The following is an 18,330-nucleotide window of genomic DNA, read 5'->3' as shown; positions in this document are numbered from 1 at the left end:
AACCGAAAGAGTGGAAAGGGGCAGAGATTTCCAGGGTCGCCCCACCAGGGATGCAATACCCCAGTGCAGACTGTCGGCCCTGCCCCGAACCTACTCGGTGGTTTGAAGGTTAACCTCTTGGGGAAAAGCAGCGATTCGCCTCGCGGTGCGTGCCTCCGCGGATCTAAACCCCCTCGATCGATGTGGGGCCAGAGGACCCCTTTTCCCCGTACGAAACGGCCGGCTCACCATGGGCTCGACATCCGTGGGTCGGAGAGTTGAGCGCTTACGCGCGGCGGGACCTTATAACCTGCAGCGGCTGAGGAGCGAAGATTTCCAGGGTGGGCCCCCGGGGATGCCATACCCCGAGCAGCCAGTCGGCCCCGCTCCTAGCGCGCTGACGAGCAATGGAGTCTTCCCCGCGGCAGCCACCGCCCTCGCCTCGCCGTCGGTCGATGAAGAGCCGAGTTCGCCCTCCTCTGCTCGGGACTCGGAAACGGCCTGGCCTTCGCCTACTCCGTCGGGCAACTGCCTTCCGCCAGCCCCTTCCCTCGAATCCCCTTCTTCCATTTTAGACCCGATCAGGGGATTGGTCAGCCCAGCCCTGGGGTAGGAAGAGGGGTTGGGGTCGGTTCGGCTTCCGGTGCCCCCGCTCGGCCAAAGGTCCCCTCGCTTTGGAAGCAGAGGGTGCCGGGGTTATTTTCGGCTTGACGCCTAGTCCGGTCCCTGCCGGTTCCCGTGGAGGCCCGCGGTCAAAACCAGCTCCCCGGCTGTCGGAGCCGGAGCCCCGCAGCCCGAGCGGACGCACCGAGTCCCTCATGTAAGGGATAGCCGCCCCTACGGAACGGCCCGGACTGGGACCAGGCACCCCCAGGCGCCGAAGGGGTGGGTCGGCCGTGTTGCCGAAGCTTAGCCGGCGCTGATGACCGCAGCCCCTAACGATGCCCACAGGCGGGGGAGCCAAGGAGAGCACTAGGAAGACGTGGCGGGGTCGGACGGCTCAATTTCCAGGGTGGGACCCCGGGGGTTCAGTACCCCGGGCATCCGGTCGGTTTCGCCGGCGCGACCCCAAGCCTTCCACGGCCCCCTTCGTGGGTGCAGGGATACCGTGCAGGGTGCAGGCTTAGACGCCAATTCCCCAGAAGTTTTAGGGATAGGGTTTGTCCGGGCGCCACCGCAGCGACAACCTCGCAAGAAGCTCTCTTCCACAAAAGCACGGGCAACGTTCGTGTGCGAGTGTTGGTCTCCCATGGTCTACCGACTCCCCCGGGCGGCCCAAGCGTTACGCCCACGGCCGGGCCCTCGAGCAGGCGCACCCCTGGTGCCTCTCGTAAGGGAAGGCTACGGTCCTCAACCCCTCGTATGGCGGGGAGGGCGCATTTGAAACGCTAAAGGACGAGCCCTGTTCGGGACCTGGCGGGGATCCGCGGATTGGCGAGAGGGATGGGTCTGCCGTTGGTCAGAGGGGACGCACCCCTGGGACGCAGTTTGGCATTAGCGACCGATGGCCCATCTACGACCATGTACTCCGGGAGCGCCAAGGAGGACGCGGGTGGGCTTTGGGGGCAGACTCAATTTCCAGGGTCTGGGCGCCGGGGGTGCAATACCCTTAAGCGCTCATGTCGGTTTCGTCTGCCGCCCGCCTCTGGCCCGGCTCCTAGTGACGGGTGCTGTGAACGTGCGATCGTGCTTGCGGTTGAAGAGTTCAAAGGCTACCGCTGGGGATAACACGCCCGGGGAATTTAGAAACCCCCCCCTCCGCTACAATCTCTGCTTCTGCCGGACTCGGAGGGGAGCCGCCCCGGGGGCGACCGCTCCCTCTCCTCTTCCGCGGCGTGCCGCGCGCTTCGCCGTCAGCAGCGGAGCGAACCTTTTTCTCGGTCCGCAGCTCTTCAGGCGTAGGCGGGCAGCGCTAACAGGGTACACTGGGGACCACTCGACCGCAACCGCTCCTCCGACCGACGAGCATACCTACCGCGGATACGCCACGGTGGGTCTAAGCCTCGTCGCCGCCGCGAGGAGCAGGCGGGAGCCGTCCCTTTTCGTGCTGCGGAAATAAACCGTGGACACAGAGGTGTGTCTGCGCTCTCCGACCGGGCGGGGGGCGATTGGACTTGCCCGAGGGACACTAGGCGAGGCGCTGCCGCGGGAGCCGGAGCTCCGCGCTGGACGCTGCCGCCGCCGCCGCCGCCCCCCACCCACGGTACGGTGGAGTACGCCCGTTCCATACGCTTCGTAGCAAACCTCAGCCGAAGCAGAGAGTCCTACCGCTGTGGCAGGAGCGGGGCCGTGCGAGGACCACACTGGCACCGCGCTACACAACCTTAGGCAGAGGACCACAGCCGCTCACGGGGAGCGGGGGATTGATGCGCGACCAAGACTGAGGCTAAGGAACGCTTTACCATAAACCGGCCGGGGCCAATACCCCTGACCGAGCAAAGTGCCCTGCCCCGCCGGATCGCGCTGTGTCAGATCGATCAAAAGAGCGGAGAGCCGAGACTCTACCGCTGGGAGTTTGTGGAGAACGGCCTGGCTTGCGTCCCGTCCTCCCGCCCTCGACCTCACATGGCTAGCCTCACCCGCCGGGAGCCACCCCATTGGGGACCGTAGGGCGGAGAAGGGGTCTCCGCGTCCGGAATTTACTTGTGGAGAACGGCCTGGCTTACGTCCCGTCCTCCCGCCCTCGACCTCACATGGCTAGCCTCACCCGCCGGGCGCCACCCCATTGGGGACCGTAGGGCGGAGAAGGGGTCTCCGCGTCCGGAATTTACTTGTGGAGAACGGCCTGGCTTACGTCCCGTCCTCCCGCCCTCGACCTCACACGGCTAGCCTCACCCGCCGGGCGCCACCCCATTGGGGACCGTAGGGCGGAGAAGGGGTCTCCGCGTCCGGAATTTACTTGTGGAGAACGGCCTGGCTTACGTCCCGTCCTCCCGCCCTCGACCTCACATGGCTAGCCTCACCCGCCGGGCGCCACCCCATTGGGGACCGTAGGGCGGAGAAGGGGTCTCCGCGTACGGAATTTCTTGTGGAGAACGGCCTGGCTTACGTCCCGTCCTCCCATGGCTAGCCTCACCCGCCGGGCGCCACCCCATTGGGGACCGTAGGGCGGAGAAGGGGTCTCCGCGTCCGGAATTTCTTGTGGAGAACGGCCTGGCTTACGTCCCGTCCTCCCGCCCTCGACCTCACATGGCTAGCCTACCCCGCCGGGCGCCGCTCCATTGGGGATACGGTACGGCAAAGCGCGACGCCGCACGATGCCAACACTTTGTGCAAAAACCTGGCAGAGTCGACCAAAACCTCGCTTCTTTGACCGGTATTTTTGATGCTTTTCTCTGCCGCCGAAGGTGCACTGAGGGTCGGATCGCCCAAAATTTTTACCGGTCGTTTTGGTCTGCGGTTCTTCCGAGAGGTGCCCGCCTGACAGTTCTTTTTCAGCAGCCTCCGAAAGGCCATCCAGCGGGCAAGCCAGGGGTTGGCAGCCGCCGGCGGTGAGCCTTCCCCGGCCGGGGCAGACGGCTCCGACCGCAAAATTTTTTCGACTTTCGCCGAGGCCAAAACCCCATGCACTTTTAAAGCCTGCCCGCAGCGCCGTCTCCTGTCAGACGTCCCTTGCCGCCTGCGGTGGTCCTCGCCCGGCAGAGAGAAGCCGGAGTCGCCCCCTCTCCGGTTCTTTTTCACCATTCCGGAGCTCTGAAATCTGCCGGACACCGAGTGACCGAGGACGCTTCCAGGAGGGCGGCAGCGAGAGGCAGAGTGCCACCGGTCGGGTCGCCGGTTCTCCCACACTTTGAAAATTTTTCGCTTGTTCTGGTGGGATGGAGAGAGAGCGTGGCTTATGCGCCCTCTGCCCCGCGGTCCGCCCTGGCTGGCCTTACGCCGGTGGTTCGCCAGGCCACCGGCACCTTGTACGGCGGGGACGGCGTGGCTTATGCGCCCGTCAACCCACCTACTCGCCCCGGCTAGCCTTTTACCCGGAGGGCGCCACGCTCCGGGTACCAGTGAGCGGCACGAACCCAGTCATACCATGCCGCTCACCTCGCGCCCTCTCCGGCCTCCGCCGCGGAGACCTCCCGCTAGGACCTGCGGGGGGCGATTTCTGCCAAAATCTACAAAGTCCCCGATGGTTAAGGACGTAGACTGTTGAGCGGGACCTACACACTCTTGTAGCCGATGGGGCTCGCCATTTCCCGCAGAAAATGGACCACCTCCCGCAGAGGAACATGAAATGCCCCTTCCCGCGGGACCCGAAGGACCGCTCTGTCCGAGCAGGCCTCCAGGACCACGGCACGCAAAAGCGACTCAGTCCCGCTGGCATTACGGATCTGACTTTGTGCAAAAACCAGGCAGAGTCGACCAAAACCTCCCTTCTTTGACCGGTGTTTTTGTTGCTTTTCTCTGCCGCCGAAGGTGCACTGAGGGTCGGATCGCCCAAAATTTTTACCGGTCGTTTTGGTCTGCGGTTCTTCCGAGAGGTGCCCGCCTGACAGTTCTTTTTCAGCAGCCTCCGAAAGGGCATCCAGCGGGCAAGCCAGGGGTTGGCAGCCGCCGGCGGTGAGCCTTCCCCGGCCGGGGCAGACAGCTCCGACCGCAAATTTTTTTCGACTTTCGCCGAGGCCAAAACCCCATGCACTTTTAAAGCCTGCCCGCAGCGCCGTCTCCTGGCAGACGTCCCTTGCCGCCTGCGGTGGTCCTCGCCCGGCAGAGAGAAGCCGGTTTCGCCCTCTCACCGGTTCTTTTTCACCATTCCGGAGCTCTGAAATCTGCCGGACACCGAGTGACCGAGGACGCTTCCAGGAGGGCGGCAGCGAGAGGCAGAGTGCCACCGGTCGGGTCCCCGGTTCTCCCACACTTTGAAAATTTTTCGCTTGTTCTGGTGGGATGGAGAGAGAGCGTGGCTTATGCGCCCTCTGCCCCGCGGTACGCCCTTGGCTAGCCTTACGCCGGTGGTTCGCCAGGCCACCGGCACCTTGTACAGCGGGGACGGCGTGGCTTATGCGCCCTCTGCCCCGCGGTCCGCCCTGTCTAGCCTTACGCCGGTGGTTCGCCAGGCCACCGGCACCTTGTACGGCGGGGACGGCGTGGCTTATGCGCCCGTCAACCCACCTGCTCGCCCCGGCTAGCCTTTTACCCGGAGGGCGCCACGCTCCGGGTAGCAGTGAGCGGCACGAGCCCAGTCATACCATGCCGCTCACCTCGCACCTTTTCCGGCCTCCGCCGCGGAGACCTCCCGCTAGGACATGCGGGGGGCGATCTTGACCAAAATCTACAAAGTCCCCGATGGTTAAGGACGTAGACTGTTGAGCGGGACCTACACACTCTTGCAGCCGAAGGGGCTCGCCATTTCCCGCAGAAAATGGACCACCTCCCGCAGAGGAACATGAAATGCCCCTTCCCGCGGGACCCGAAAGGACCGCCCTGTCCGAGCAGGCCTCCAGGACCACGGCACGCAAAAGCGACTCAGTCCCGCTGGCATTACGGATCTGACTTAGTGCAAAAACCTGGCAGAGTCGACCAAAACTCCCCTTCTCTGACCGGTATTTTTGTTGCTTTTCTCTGCCGCCGAAGGTGCACTACGGGTCGGATCGCCCAAAATTTTTACCGGTCGTTTTGGTCTGCGGTTCTTCCGAGAGGTGCCCGCCTGACAGTTCTTTTTCAGAAGCCTCCGAAAGGCCATCCAGCGGGCAAGCCATGAGTTGGCAGCCGCCGGCGGTGAGCCTTCCCCGGCCGGGGCAGACAGCTCCGACCGCATAATTTTTTCGACTTTTGCCGAGGCCAAAACCCCATGCACTTTTAAAGCCTGCCCGCAGCGCCGTCTCCTGTCAGACGTCCCCGCCGCCTGCGGTGGTCCTCGCCCGGCAGAGAGAAGCCGGAGTCGCCCTCTCTCCGGTTCTTTTTCACCATTCCGGAGGTCTGAAATCTGCCGTACTCCGAGTGACCGAGGACGCTTCCAGGAGGACGGCAGCGAGAGGCAGAGTGCCACCGGTCGGGAAGCCGGTTCTCCCACACTTTGAAAATTTTTCGCTTGTGCTGGTGGGATGGAGAGAGAGCGTGGCTTATGCGCCCTCTGCCCCGCGGTACGCCCTTGGCTAGCCTTACGCCGGTGGTTCGCCAGGCCACCGGCACCTTGTACGGCGGGGACGGCGTGGCTTATGCGCCCGTCAACCCACCTACTCGCCCCGGCTAGCCTTTTACCCGGAGGGCGCCACGCTCCGGGTAGCAGTGAGCGGCACGAGCCCAGTCATACCATGCCGCTCACCTCGCACCTTTTCCGGCCTCCGCCGCGGAGACCTCCCGCTAGGACATGCGGGGGGCGATCTTGACCAAAATCTACAAAGTCCCCGATGGTTAAGGACGTAGACTGTTGAGCGGGACCTACACACTCTTGCAGCCGAAGGGGCTCGCCATTTCCCGCAGAAAATGGACCACCTCCCGCAGAGGAACATGAAATGCCCCTTCCCGCGGGACCCGAAGGACCACTCTGTCCGAGCAGGCTTCCAGGACCACGGCACGCAAGAGCGACTCAGTCCCGCTGGCATTACGGATCTGACTTAGTGCAAAAACCTGGCAGAGTCGACCAAAACTCCCCTTCTCTGACCGGTATTTTTGTTGCTTTTCTCTGCCGCCGAAGGTGCACTACGGGTCGGATCGCCCAAAATTTTTACCGGTCGTTTTGGTCTGCGGTTCTTCCGAGAGGTGCCCGCCTGACAGTTCTTTTTCAGCAGCCTCCGAAAGGCCATCCAGCGGGCAAGCCAGGGGTTGGCAGCCGCCGGCGGTGAGCCTTCCCCGGCCGGGGCAGACAGCTCCGACCGCATAATTTTTTCGACTTTCGCCGAGGCCAAAACCCCTTGCACTTTTAAAGCCTGCCCGCAGCGCCGTCTCCTGTCAGACGTCCCCGCCGCCTGCGGTGGTCCTCGCCCGGCAGAGAGAAGCCGGAGTCGCCCTCTCTCCGGTTCTTTTTCACCATTCCGGAGCTCTTAAATCTGCCATACTCCGAGTGACCGAGGACGCTTCCAGGAGGGCGGCAGCGAGAGGCAGAGTGCAACTGGTCGGGAAGCCGGTTCTCCCACACTTTGAAAATTTTTCGCTTGTGCTGGTGGGATGGAGAGAGAGCGTGGCTTATGCGCCCTCTGCCCCGCGGTACGCCCTTGGCTAGCCTTACGCCGGTGGTTCGCCAGGCCACCGGCACCTTGTACGGCGGGGACGGCGTTGCTTATGCGCCCGTCATCCCACCTACTCGCCCCGGCTAGCCTTTTACCCGGAGGGCGCCACGCTCCGGGTAGCAGTGAGCGGCACGAGCCCAGTCATACCATGCCGCTCACCTCGCACCTTTTCCGGCCTCCGCCGCGGAGACCTCCCGCTAGGACATGCGGGGGGCGATCTTGACCAAAATCTACAAAGTCCCCGATGGTTAAGGACGTAGACTGTTGAGCGGGACCTACACACTCTTGCAGCCGAAGGGGCTCGCCATTTCCCGCAGAAAATGGACCACCTCCCGCAGAGGAACATGAAATGCCCCTTCCCGCGGGACCCGAAGGACCACTCTGTCCGAGCAGGCTTCCAGGACCACGGCACGCAAGAGCGACTCAGTCCCGCTGGCATTACGGATCTGACTTAGTGCAAAAACCTGGCAGAGTCGACCAAAACTCCCCTTCTCTGACCGGTATTTTTGTTGCTTTTCTCTGCCGCCGAAGGTGCACTACGGGTCGGATCGCCCAAAATTTTTACCGGTCGTTTTGGTCTGCGGTTCTTCCGAGAGGTGCCCGCCTGACAGTTCTTTTTCAGCAGCCTCCGAAAGGCCATCCAGCGGGCAAGCCAGGGGTTGGCAGCCGCCGGCGGTGAGCCTTCCCCGGCCGGGGCAGACAGCTCCGACCGCATAATTTTTTCGACTTTCGCCGAGGCCAAAACCCCATGCACTTTTAAAGCCTGCCCGCAGCGCCGTCTCCTGTCAGACGTCCCCGCCGCCTGCGGTGGTCCTCGCCCGGCAGAGAGAAGCCGGAGTCGCCCTCTCTCCGGTTCTTTTTCACCATTCCGGAGCTCTTAAATCTGCCATACTCCGAGTGACCGAGGACGCTTCCAGGAGGGCGGCAGCGAGAGGCAGAGTGCAACCGGTCGGGAAGCCGGTTCTCCCACACTTTGAAAATTTTTCGCTTGTGCTGGTGGGATGGAGAGAGAGCGTGGCTTATGCGCCCTCTGCCCCGCGGTACGCCCTTGGCTAGCCTTACGCCGGTGGTTCGCCAGGCCACCGGCACCTTGTACGGCGGGGACGGCGTTGCTTATGCGCCCGTCATCCCACCTACTCGCCCCGGCTAGCCTTTTACCCGGAGGGCGCCACGCTCCGGGTAGCAGTGAGCGGCACGAGCCCAGTCATACCATGCCGCTCACCTCGCACCTTTTCCGGCCTCCGCCGCGGAGACCTCACGCTCTGTTCTGCGGAGAGCGATTTTGGGCAAAATCTACAAAGTCCCCGATGGTTAAGGACGTAGACTGTTCAGCGGGACCTACACACTCTTGTAGCCGAAGGGGCTCGCCATTTCCCGCAGAAAATGGATCACCTCCCGCAGAGGAACATGAAATGCCCCTTCCCGCGGGACCCGCAGGACCGCTCTGTCCGAGCAGGCCTCCAGGACCACGGCACGCAAAAGCGACTCAGTCCCGCTGGCATTACGGATCTGACTTAGTGCAAAAACCTGGCAGAGTCGACCAAAACTCCCCTTCTCTGACCGGTATTTTTGTTGCTTTTCTCTGCCGCCGAAGGTGCACTACGGGTCGGATCGCCCAAAATTTTTACCGGTCGTTTTGGTCTGCGGTTCTTCCGAGAGGTGCCCGCCTGACAGTTCTTTTTCAGAAGCCTCCGAAAGGGCATCCAGCGGGCAAGCCAGGGGTTGGCAGCCGCCGGCGGTGAGCCTTCCCCGGCCGGGGCAGACAGCTCCGACCGCATAATTTTTTCGACTTTTGCCGAGGCCAAAACCCCATGCACTTTTAAAGCCTGCCCGCAGCGCCGTCTCCTGTCAGACGTCCCCGCCGCCTGCGGTGGTCCTCGCCCGGCAGAGAGAAGCCGGAGTCGCCCTCTCTCCGGTTCTTTTTCACCATTCCGGAGCTCTTAAATCTGCCGTACTCCGAGTGACCGAGGACGCTTCCAGGAGGGCGGCAGCGAGAGGCAGAGTGCCACCGGTCGGGAAGCCGGTTCTCCCACACTTTGAAAATATTTCGCTTGTGCTGGTGGGATGGAGAGAGAGCGTGGCTTATGCGCCCTCTGCCCCGCGGTCCGCCCTGGCTAGCCTTACGCCGGTGGTTCGCCAGGCCACCGGCACCTTGTACGGCGGGGACGGCGTTGCTTATGCGCCCGTCATCCCACCTACTCGCCCCGGCTAGCCTTTTACCCGGAGGGCGCCACGCTCCGGGTAGCAGTGAGCGGCACGAGCCCAGTCATACCATGCCGCTCACCTCGCACCTTTTCCGGCCTCCGCCGCGGAGACCTCACGCTCTGTTCTGCGGAGAGCGATTTTGGGCAAAATCTACAAAGTCCCCGATGGTTAAGGACGTAGACTGTTGAGCGGGACCTACACACTCTTGTAGCCGAAGGGGCTCGCCATTTCCCGCAGAAAATGGATCACCTCCCGCAGAGGAACATGAAATGCCCCTTCCCGCGGGACCCGAAGGACCGCTCTGTCCGAGCAGGCCTCCAGGACCACGGCACGCAAAAGCGACTCAGTCCCGCTGGCATTACGGATCTGACTTAGTGCAAAAACCTGGCAGAGTCGACCAAAACTCCCCTTCTCTGACCGGTATTTTTGCTGCTTTTCTCTGCCGCCGAAGGTGCACTACGTGTCGGATCGCCCAAAATTTTTACCGGTCGTTTTGGTCTGCGGTTCTTCCGAGAGGTGCCCGCCTGACAGTTCTTTTTCAGCAGCCTCCGAAAGGGCATCCAGCGGGCAAGCCAGGGGTTGGCAGCCGCCGGCGGTGAGCCTTCCCCGGCCGGGGCAGACAGCTCCGACCGCATAATTTTTTCGAACTTCTCCGAGGTCAAAATCCCAGGCACTCCGACGGAAGGTCCGCCGCGCGTCTCCCGTCTGACGTCCCCGCCGCTCGCGGTGGTCCTCGCCCGGCAGGGAGCTGCCGGATTCGCCCTCTTACCGGTTCTTTTTCACCTTTCCGGAGCTCTGATATCTGCCGCACACACAGTGACCGAGGACGCTTCCAGGAGGGCGGCAGCGAGAGGCAGAGTGCCACCGGGCGGGTCCTCGGTTCTCCCACACTTAGAAAATTTTTGCGCTTGTGCTGGTGCGAGGACGTAGGTCTTTCGACCGGGGCAAGCCTGGAGGGCGGTAGCCGGGATTGGCGCCCTATTCCCGGCTAGCTCTCGGAGGCTTCACCCGGTTGGAGGTTGGAGCTCCGACTTCCATGGGCATGTTCCTCACCGGGACCTACGACCAAGTGTGGCCGAGGGACAGTGACACATTCCCGGGTAGCCTGAGTGGCTGCTCCCGCTGAGCTACTTCCATGGGCACTATTCCTCCCCGGGACTTGCCGCCAAGTCTTGGCCGGGGGACAGTGACACATTCCCGGGTAGCCTGAGTGGCTGCTCCCGCTGAGCTACTTCCATGGGCACTATTCCTCCCCGGGACTTGCCGCCAAGTCTTGGCCGGGGGACAGTGACACATTCCCGGGTAGCCTGAGTGGCTGCTCCCGCTGAGCTCTCACTTCCATGGGCATGTTCCTCACCGGGACATACTACCAAGTGTGGCCGGGTTTCGAGCTCCAAACTCGGCTTGCACTTGGTCGCTTGGGGGGTCCCCTCCGCTCCGGGAAGGGCGCCCTCCAGCGGGCAGACGAGGGTACTTCTAGTCTGCCCGAGCTCCATGGGGCCCCTCTCGCCCCTAGGCTCCCCGCCCAGGGTTCCAGGGTCCCGGATACAGCCACCCTGTCGAGTTCGGTATAGGGTACCGGGCCTGGCTGGAATCACGCCGGGATCGGTGAGACCTCCTCGGCCGCGGCTCAGCCTCCAAACTCCCTTTCGCGGTTCTCTTCCCTTCAACTTCCATGGGCATGTTCCACACCGGGACCTCCGACCAAGTGTGGCCGGGGAACAGTCGCCCATGCCCGGGTAGCCTCAGCAAGTGCTCCCGCTGAGGTCAACTTGGAGGTTGGAGCTCCGACTTCCATGGGCACTGTTCCTCCCCGGGACCTGCCGCCAAGTCTGGCCGGGGGACAGTGACACATTCCCGGGTAGCTTGAGCGGCTTCTCCCGCTGAACTCTTACTTCCATGGGCATGTTCCTCATCAGGAACCAACGACCAAGTGTGGCCCAGGGACAGTGACACATTCCCGGGTAGCCTCAGCAGCTGCTCCCGCTGAGCTACTTCCATGGGCACTATTCCTCCCCGGGACTTGCCGCCAAGTCTTGGCCGGGGGACAGTGACACATTGCCGGGTAGCCTGAGTGGCTGCTCCCGCTGAGCTCTTACTTCCATGGGCATGTTCCTCACCGGGACCAACTACCAAGTGTGGCCGGGTTTCGAGCTCCAAACTCGGCTTGCACTTGGTCGCTTGGGGGGTCCCCTCCGCTCCGGGAAGGGCGCCCTCCAGCGGGCAGACGAGGGTACTTCTAGTCTGCCCGAGCTCCATGGGGCCCCTCTCGCCCCTAGGCTCCCCGCCCAGGGTTCCAGGGTCCCGGATACAGCCACCCTGTCGAGTTCGGTATAGGGTACCGGGCCTGGCTGGAATCACGCCGGGATCGGTGAGACCTCCTCGGCCGCGGCTCAGCCTCCAGACTCCCTTTCGCGGTTCTCTTCCCTTCAACTTCCATGGGCATGTTCCACACCGGGACCTCCGACCAAGTGTGGCCGGGGAACAGTCGCCCATGCCCGGGTAGCCTCAGCAAGTGCTCCCGCTGAGGTCAACTTGGAGGTTGGAGCTCCGACTTCCATGGGCACTGTTCCTCCCCGGGACCTGCCGCCAAGTCTGGCCGGGGGACAGTGACACATTCCCGGGTAGCTTGAGCGGCTTCTCCCGCTGAACTCTTACTTCCATGGGCATGTTCCTCATCAGGAACCAACGACCAAGTGTGGCCCAGGGACAGTGACACATTCCCGGGTAGCCTCAGCAGCTGCTCCCGCTGAGCTACTTCCATGAGCACTATTCCTCCCCGGGACCTGCCGCCAAGTCTGGCCGGGGGACAGTGACACATTCCCGGGTAGCCTCAGCAGCTGCTCCCGCTGAGCTACTTCCATGGGCACTATTCCTCCCCGGGACTTGCCGCCAAGTCTTGGCCGGGGGACAGTGACACATTGCCGGGTAGCCTGAGTGGCTGCTCCCGCTGAGCTCTTACTTCCATGGGCATGTTCCTCACCGGGACCAACTACCAAGTGTGGCCGGGTTTCGAGCTCCAAACTCGGCTTGCACTTGGTCGCTTGGGGGGTCCCCTCCGCTCCGGGAAGGGCGCCCTCCAGCGGGCAGACGAGGGTACTTCTAGTCTGCCCGAGCTCCATGGGGCCCCTCTCGCCCCTAGGCTCCCCGCCCAGGGTTCCAGGGTCCCGGATACAGCCACCCTGTCGAGTTCGGTATAGGGTACCGGGCCTGGCTGGAATCACGCCGGGATCGGTGAGACCTCCTCGGCCGCGGCTCAGCCTCCAAACTCCCTTTCGCGGTTCTCTTCCCTTCAACTTCCATGGGCATGTTCCACACCGGGACCTCCGACCAAGTGTGGCCGGGGAACAGTCGCCCATGCCCGGGTAGCCTCAGCAAGTGCTCCCGCTGAGGTCAACTTGGAGGTTGGAGCTCCGACTTCCATGGGCACTGTTCCTCCCCGGGACCTGCCGCCAAGTCTGGCCGGGGGACAGTGACACATTCCCGGGTAGCTTGAGCGGCTTCTCCCGCTGAACTCTTACTTCCATGGGCATGTTCCTCATCAGGAACCAACGACCAAGTGTGGCCCAGGGACAGTGACACATTCCCGGGTAGCCTCAGCAGCTGCTCCCGCTGAGCTACTTCCATGAGCACTATTCCTCCCCGGGACCTGCCGCCAAGTCTGGCCGGGGGACAGTGACACATTCCCGGGTAGCCTCAGCAGCTGCTCCCGCTGAGCTACTTCCATGGGAACTATTCCTCCCCGGGACTTGCCGCCAAGTCTTGGCCGGGGGACAGTGACACATTCCCGGGTAGCCTGAGTGGCTGCTCCCGCTGAGCTCTTACTTCCATGGGCATGTTCCTCACCGGGACATACTACCAAGTGTGGCCGGGTTTCGAGCTCCAAACTCGGCTTGCACTTGGTCGCTTGGGGGGTCCCCTCCGCTCCGGGAAGGGCGCCCTCCAGCGGGCAGACGAGGGTACTTCTAGTCTGCCCGAGCTCCATGGGGCCCCTCTCGCCCCTAGGCTCCCCGCCCAGGGTTCCAGGGTCCCGGATACAGCCACCCTGTCGAGTTCGGTATAGGGTACCGGGCCTGGCTGGAATCACGCCGGGATCGGTGAGACCTCCTCGGCCGCGGCTCAGCCTCCAGACTCCCTTTCGCGGTTCTCTTCCCTTCAACTTCCATGGGCATGTTCCACACCGGGACCTCCGACCAAGTGTGGCCGGGGAACAGTCGCCCATGCCCGGGTAGCCTCAGCAAGTGCTCCCGCTGAGGTCAACTTGGAGGTTGGAGCTCCGACTTCCATGGGCACTGTTCCTCCCCGGGACCTGCCGCCAAGTCTGGCCGGGGGACAGTGACACATTCCCGGGTAGCTTGAGCGGCTTCTCCCGCTGAACTCTTACTTCCATGGGCATGTTCCTCATCAGGAACCAACGACCAAGTGTGGCCCAGGGACAGTGACACATTCCCGGGTAGCCTCAGCAGCTGCTCCCGCTGAGCTACTTCCATGAGCACTATTCCTCCCCGGGACCTGCCGCCAAGTCTGGCCGGGGGACAGTGACACATTCCCGGGTAGCCTCAGCAGCTGCTCCCGCTGAGCTACTTCCATGGGCACTATTCCTCCCCGGGACTTGCCGCCAAGTCTTGGCCGGGGGACAGTGACACATTGCCGGGTAGCCTGAGTGGCTGCTCCCGCTGAGCTCTTACTTCCATGGGCATGTTCCTCACCGGGACCAACTACCAAGTGTGGCCGGGTTTCGAGCTCCAAACTCGGCTTGCACTTGGTCGCTTGGGGGGTCCCCTCCGCTCCGGGAAGGGCGCCCTCCAGCGGGCAGACGAGGGTACTTCTAGTCTGCCCGAGCTCCATGGGGCCCCTCTCGCCCCTAGGCTCCCCGCCCAGGGTTCCAGGGTCCCGGATACAGCCACCCTGTCGAGTTCGGTATAGGGTACCGGGCCTGGCTGGAATCACGCCCGGATCGGTGAGACCTCCTCGGCCGCGGCTCAGCCTCCAAACTCCCTTTCGCGGTTCTCTTCCCTTCAACTTCCATGGGCATGTTCCACACCGGGACCTCCGACCAAGTGTGGCCGGGGAACAGTCACCCATGCCCGGGTAGCCTCAGCGGCTGCTCCCGCTGAGGTCAACTTGGAGGTTGGAGCTCCGACTTCCATGGGCACTATTCCTCCCCGGGACCTGCCGCCAAGTCTGGCCGGGGGACAGTGACACATTCCCGGGTAGCCTGAGCGGCTGCTCCGCTGCACTCTTTAGTGCCATGGGCATGTTCCTCATCAGGAATCAACGACCAAGTGTGGCCGAGGGACAGTGACACATTCCCGGGTAGCCTGAGTGGCTGCTCCCGCTGAGCTACTTCCATGAGCACTATTCCTCCCCGGGACCTGCCGCCAAGTCTGGCCGGGGGACAGTGACACATTCCCGGGTAGCCTGAGTGGCTGCTCCCGCTGAGCTACTTCCATGAGCACTATTCCTCCCCGGGACCTGCCGCCAAGTCTTGGCCGGGGGACAGTGACACATTCCCGGGTAGCCTGAGTGGCTGCTCCCGCTGAGCTCTTACTTCCATGGGCATGTTCCTCACCGGGACATACTACCAAGTGTGGCCGAGTTTCGAGCTCCAAACTCGGCTTGCACTTGGTCGCTTGGGGGGTCCCCTCCGCTCCGGGAAGGGCGCCCTCCAGCGGGCAGACGAGGGTACTTCTAGTCTGCCCGAGCTCCATGGGGCCCCTCTCGCCCCTAGGCTCCCGGCCCAGGGTTCCAGGGTCGCGGATCCAGCCACCATGCGGAGTTCGGTTTGGGTACCGGGCCTGGCAGAAATCACGCCGGGATCGGTGAGCCCTCCTCGGCCGCGGCTTCGCGCAAAAACTCCCTTTCGCGGTTCTCTTCACTTCAACTTCCATGGACACGTTCCACACTTGGACCTACGACCAAGTGTGCCCGGGGAACAGTAACCCATGCCCGGGCAGCCTCAGCAAGTGCTCCCGCTGAGGTCAATTTGGAGGTTTGAGCTCCGACTTCCATGGCCATGTTCCTCACCGGGACCTACGACCAAGCGTGGCCGGGTTTCGAGCTCCAAACTCGGCTTGCACTTTGTGGCCAAGGGGGTCCCCTCCGCTCCGGGAAGGGCGCCCTCCAGCGGGCAGACGAGGTTACTTCTAGTCTGCCCGAGCTCCATGGGGCATTATTCCTCCCCGGGACTTGCCGCCAAGTCTGGCCGGGGGACAGTGACACTTGGCCGGGTAGGCGAAGTGGCTTCTCCCGCTGACTTGCCCCTTTGGAAGTAGGAGCTCTTACTTCCATGGGCATTATACCTCTCGAAGACTTAGAGCCAAGTGAGCTCCTACTTCCATGGGCATTATTCCTCCCGGGACTTGCCGCCAAGTCTGGCCGGGGGACAGTGACACTTGGCCGGGTAGGCGAAGTGGCTTCTCCCGCTGACTTGCCCCTTTGGAAGTAGGAGCTCCTACTTCCATGGGCATTATTCCTCCCCGGGACTTGCCGCCAAGTCTGGCCGGGGGACAGTGACACTTGGCCGGGTAGGCGAAGTGGCTTCTCCCGCTGACTTGCCCCTTTGGAAGTAGGAGCTCCTACTTCCATGGGCATTATTCCTCCCCGGGACTTGCCGCCAAGTCTGGCCGGGGGACAGTGACACTTGGCCGGGTAGGCGAAGTGGCTTCTCCCGCTGACTTGCCCCTTTGGAAGTAGGAGCTCCTACTTCCATGGGCATTATTCCTCCCCGGGACTTGCCGCCAAGTCTGGCCGGGGGACAGTGACACTTGGCCGGGTAGGCGAAGTGGCTTCTCCCGCTGACTTGCCCCTTTGGAAGGAGGAGCTCCTACTTCCATGGGCATTATTCCTCCCCGGGACTTGCCGCCAAGTCTGGCCGGGGACAGTGACACTTGGCCGGGTAGGCGAAGTGGCTTCTCCCGCTGACTTGCCCCTTTGGAAGTAGGAGCTCCTACTTCCATGGGCATTATTCCTCCCCGGGACTTGCCGCCAAGTCTGGCCGGGGGACAGTGACACTTGGCCGGGTAGGCGAAGTGGCTTCTCCCGCTGACTTGCCCCTTTGGAAGTAGGAGCTCTTACTTCCATGGGCATTATACCTCTCGAAGACTTAGAGCCAAGTGAGCTCCTACTTCCATGGGCATTATTCCTCCCCGGGACTTGCCGCCAAGTCTGGCCGGGGGACAGTGACACTTGGCCGGGTAGGCGAAGTGGCTTCTCCCGCTGACTTGCCCCTTTGGAAGGAGGAGCTCCTACTTCCATGGGCATTATTCCTCCCCGGGACTTGCCGCCAAGTCTGGCCGGGGGACAGTGACACTTGGCCGGGTAGGCGAAGTGGCTTCTCCCGCTGACTTGCCCTTTGGAAGTAGGAGCTCCTACTTCCATGGGCATTATTCCTCCCCGGGACTTGCCGCCAAGTCTGGCCGGGGGACAGTGACACTTGGCCGGGTAGGCGAAGTGGCTTCTCCCGCTGACTTGCCCCTTTGGAAGTAGGAGCTCTTACTTCCATGGGCATTATACCTCTCGAAGACTTAGAGCCAAGTGAGCTCCTACTTCCATGGGCATTATTCCTCCCCGGGACCTACTGCCAAGTGTGGCCGGGGAACAGTGACTCTTGGCCGGATAGAACTAGTGGCTTCTCCCGCTGACTTGCCCCTTTGGAAGTAGGAGCTCCTACTTCCATGGGCATTATTCCTCCCCGGGACCTACTGCCAAGTGTGGCCGGGGAACAGTGACATGTGGCCGGATAGGCCAAGTGGCTTCTCCCGCTGACTTGCCCCTTTGGAAGTAGGAGCTCCTACTTCCATGGGCATTATTCCTCCCCGGGACCTACTGCCAAGTGTGGCCGGGGAACAGTGACTCTTGGCCGGTTAGGCCAAGTGGCTTCTCCCGCTGACTTGCCCCTTTGGGTGTAGGAGCTCCTACTTCCATGGGCATTATTCCTCCCCGGGACCTACTGCCAAGTGTGGCCGGGGAACAGTGACTCTTGGCCGGATAGGCCAAGTGGCTTCTCCCGCTGACTTGCCCCTTTGGAAGTAGGAGCTCCTACTTCCATGGGCATTATTCCTCCCCGGGACCTACTGCCAAGTGTGGCCGGGGAACAGTGACTCTTGGCCGGTTAGGCCAAGTGGCTTCTCCCGCTGACTTGCCCCTTTGGAAGTAGGAGCTCCTACTTCCATGGGCATTATTCCTCCCCGGGACCTACTGCCAAGTGTGGCCGGGGAACAGTGACTCTTGGCCGGATAGGCCAAGTGGCTTCTCCCGCTGACTTGCCCCTTTGGAAGTAGGAGCTCCTACTTCCATGGGCATTATTCCTCCCCGGGACCTCCTGCCAAGTGTGGCCGGGGAACAGTGACTCTTGGCCGGATAGGCCAAGTGGCTTCTCCCGCTGACTTGCCCCTTTGGAAGTAGGAGCTCCTACTTCCATGGGCATTATTCCTCCCCGGGACTTGCCGCCAAGTCTGGCCGGGGGACAGTGACACTTGGCCGGGTAGGCGAAGTGGCTTCTCCCGCTGACTTGCCCCTTTGGAAGTAGGAGCTCTTACTTCCATGGGCATTATACCTCTCGAAGACTTAGAGCCAAGTGAGCTCCTACTTCCATGGGCATTATTCCTCCCCGGGACTTGCCGCCAAGTCTGGCCGGGGGACAGTGACACTTGGCCGGGTAGGCGAAGTGGCTTCTCCCGCTGACTTGCCCTTCGGAAGTAGGAGCTCCTACTTCCATGGGCATTATTCCTCCCCGGGACTTGCCGCCAAGTCTGGCCGGGGGACAGTGACACTTGGCCGGGTAGGCGAAGTGGCTTCTCCCGCTGACTTGCCCCTTTGGAAGTAGGAGCTCTTACTTCCATGGGCATTATACCTCTCGAAGACTTAGAGCCAAGTGAGCTCCTACTTCCATGGGCATTATTCCTCCCCGGGACTTGCCGCCAAGTCTGGCCGGGGGACAGTGACACTTGGCCGGGTAGGCGAAGTGGCTTCTCCCGCTGAC

The sequence above is a fragment of the Engystomops pustulosus genome, unplaced genomic scaffold (genome assembly GCF_040894005.1).
Source record: "Engystomops pustulosus unplaced genomic scaffold, aEngPut4.maternal MAT_SCAFFOLD_620, whole genome shotgun sequence".
In the NCBI taxonomy this organism is placed as follows: domain Eukaryota; kingdom Metazoa; phylum Chordata; class Amphibia; order Anura; family Leptodactylidae; genus Engystomops; species Engystomops pustulosus.
Note: the sequence above shows the minus strand (reverse complement) of the source record.